The 2,979-nt window shown below is 35.5% G+C and overlaps 1 long non-coding RNA gene across 1 annotated transcript; it reads right to left on the bottom strand.

Annotated features, from left to right (window-relative positions):
* Positions 1-697: 697 nt before the first annotated feature.
* Positions 698-2,214, bottom strand: LOC119616660. Its single transcript, XR_005232625.1, has 2 exons — positions 1,664-2,214; positions 698-1,341 (listed from the first exon to the last, which is right to left on the bottom strand). It is a non-coding gene; the product is annotated as an uncharacterized LOC119616660 (long non-coding RNA).
* Positions 2,215-2,979: the final 765 nt, after the last annotated feature.

Below are 2,979 nucleotides of genomic sequence, written 5' to 3'. Positions count from 1 at the left end.
CTACAAAATGACAGTATGGGAGTCATATTGAGATTTCTTCTGGTAAATTATCTTTTCTTAAGTTTGTGACACAGAAATCTCACTGTATGCACAAAATATATTTCTTGGCCAAATATAGAAGCTAAATAATTTCTTTTCATAGATTAAAAAAAGCCCATTTTGCCCTGTGATATTCATTTTAGATTGAATGTTTATGTTTTGCACAGTACAAAAAGGAGGGCTTTTATGTGTTACTTTTACAACAGTTGTTACAGATTTGAATGGCATTTTCTGTTTTTGGCTTAAGGAAACAAAAAATTGATCCTGACAAGCATACACACCAGACATGAACAAACGTCAAGGAACAGGATTTATAAATTATCTGAATAGATAAATAACTACGGATCTATTTTTATTGATCTTATAGGAACTTAATGAAGTGCAAAAAGACTGCATTATACAGAGCATTTCTTTTATCTTATTGATCACTTAAAACACTACAAGTTAAATTGATTTATTTTTACACACCTGCCATTTTTCTTTTTAAATATATGCATGAAACACTTTTTCCGACACTCATTCCCTGTGAAATAATTGAATTAATGTCACATCATTGACTAAATGCTACATAATATAAAGGTGTTTACGTACTTAGGAGGTTAAAGCACTAAAATAAATTAGTATGAACAGAAATGTGTTCAAAAAAATGCAAGAAATCTGAGATCATATATTTGAAGGTTTATTAAATATAAAAAGAAATATCAAACACCAAACTAAACTGTGCCAAATTTGAAAGTGATACCTAACCAGGACCCCTGAAGCTCAATGTGTTATCTAGAAAAAACTTTGGAAACAAGCTAAAATCTTTAAAAAAAAATAGTTTTTTCTTGGACAATATTAAAATTACATAAAAGCAGGAAATGCAAAGCAAGCAACAGAGAAGAGGTTTGACATAGCAAGAGGACAAAAACATGTTAAAAATGGCTAACAGTAGAAATAATAAGAGAAACAACTGTTTAGTACCTGTCCTTAAAAAAGTTCAAAGTTCTTTATTTTCCAAATGAACAACCTTTGAACAAAAAAACGTTCAGGAAAATAGAATCAAACACAAATAAAACTGCACTGGTGGATCTGTCAAGGCTTTTATGTCTTGAAGAAAAAGAAGGCAAAGGAGCAAGCACATCCATTTTATCATTAATATTCCCATCTTCTGAGATTTTATTCTAAAACAGCAACACGAATGTGATGTTTGGAGGGACACGCTGACACGCCCAACTTTTCTTTTTCCCTTCTTTGTTTTCTTCAGATACTGCTGTGAGGTTGTGATATAGATGACCCAATGGCTCAAAACACAGAGAAAGTCTAAATAAAAAAAATAAAAAAAATTAATCAGGAAAAATGGCTGACAAGGCAGGACACACACAATGAAAACCAAGGAAGCACACAAGGAACAGAAGACAAAACTGGAACACAGGAGAACATCGTCGATTGGTGACGAACGGAATGACGAACTGGTAATTTTGTTATGATGAAGAACAGGTGTAAAGGGACCTGGGGCCAGGAAAACTGAGGAAGGCAAAGGGATCAAACCAAAACACACTGAACGGGAAAACAAGTCAAACAACAAGGAACAAACATGGCTGAACAACAGAATAACAAATATCAAGAAATAACTCGTAAAAACCTGGAGGTCGTGGCAGGTACGGTCCACACGTGTGAGAAACAGGCTCCATCTGAAAGCCTTACACATTTAGCTCTGCAACATAAACCGTTCTCCTAATTAAAGACGCTGTTATACCTGTTTGTCCATTTCAAGCACTCTTATCTAGTCACACCCTCATAGCACCTGTTGGCTTCTACTTCACAGCATGTCAGTCTTGGAGCCTTTTCCACATAACCTTTATGAGTGTCAATAACCTTCCACAAGAACCTTCCTGTCTGTATTTGAAATATTTCCTTCAGTCATCAGTAGGATTCCTGACAAATGAAGTCTTTTTGATTTGAGATCAATTTCTTTTGTCTTTAAGCTCAGATTTTAGCCGGCTTTCCTTCTTACTGTCTGGCCTGATATTGATAAAGTTCTTGCTTGTGTGCTCAGTCTGCTCAGCTTTAAAAATGTGCGCAGCTTTTGTCACTGAGGTTGATCCGATGTACTTGAAAAACATCTCACACCATAGCTCATCGTTTATTAAATGGGAAAAAGAAACGGCACGACACAATACACAATTAAAAGCACAGTCCACCTAGATTATTAGCAGCTCACAATTTGAGACAGAAGACTTGAGGGATAGCAGGACAATAACATAACGTGAAGAAAATGTCTTTCCCCAAGTCCAAAAACACACTTCTAAGCAAATGGAATGTAAGGAACTCATAAAAATGAAAAAGTGATTGAAATGTCATAATATGTGATGTGATTTCAACCCATTTTTGTAGTTACTACACACATATACACAGTGCTGTGTGACATTAATGTGAGTGTGCAGAGCCTAATCTCAGTTTTACTTTACGGCACTACTGAAATTCCCCTGTGAACTGCATCTGTAAGCTATCCAGTGCTCCGCATGCATGTTTTTATTTCACCAGAACCCCCGAGGAAGAGTATAAGATCAATATGTTCATGTCCAATGAGAGACAGACAATGAAATATGTCCTCTTTTTGTCATGAAATTATTTAATTATTTATGCACAAGACCAAACCTTAAGGATCAACCTTAAATTTTTTTATTGATCATAAATGTCATATTTTCTTTTAAACTTGCTTTATGCATTGTTGCTGTACTCTTTGTGTCTGTTAACATTCCAACGTTTGCAGTCACCCTGTGCTCCTGCAAAGCTTCACAGGCTTTATATTAGCAGAGCTTTAAACAGATTACAGCACAGCGCTAACAATCATGGAAAGATAGTTGCTTGCTGCCCCGCTTTACAAGACTTTCTTCAAACTCACAGGACCCACTTTCTCTGGGTTTCCGATGCCATTTATAAATTAAAGGCCCAGCA

This window comes from Kryptolebias marmoratus, linkage group LG22 (assembly GCF_001649575.2).
Source record: "Kryptolebias marmoratus isolate JLee-2015 linkage group LG22, ASM164957v2, whole genome shotgun sequence".
NCBI lineage: Eukaryota > Metazoa > Chordata > Actinopteri > Cyprinodontiformes > Rivulidae > Kryptolebias > Kryptolebias marmoratus.
The sequence above is the reverse complement of the archived record's forward strand: the minus strand, read 5'-3'. Positions and strand labels throughout refer to the sequence as shown.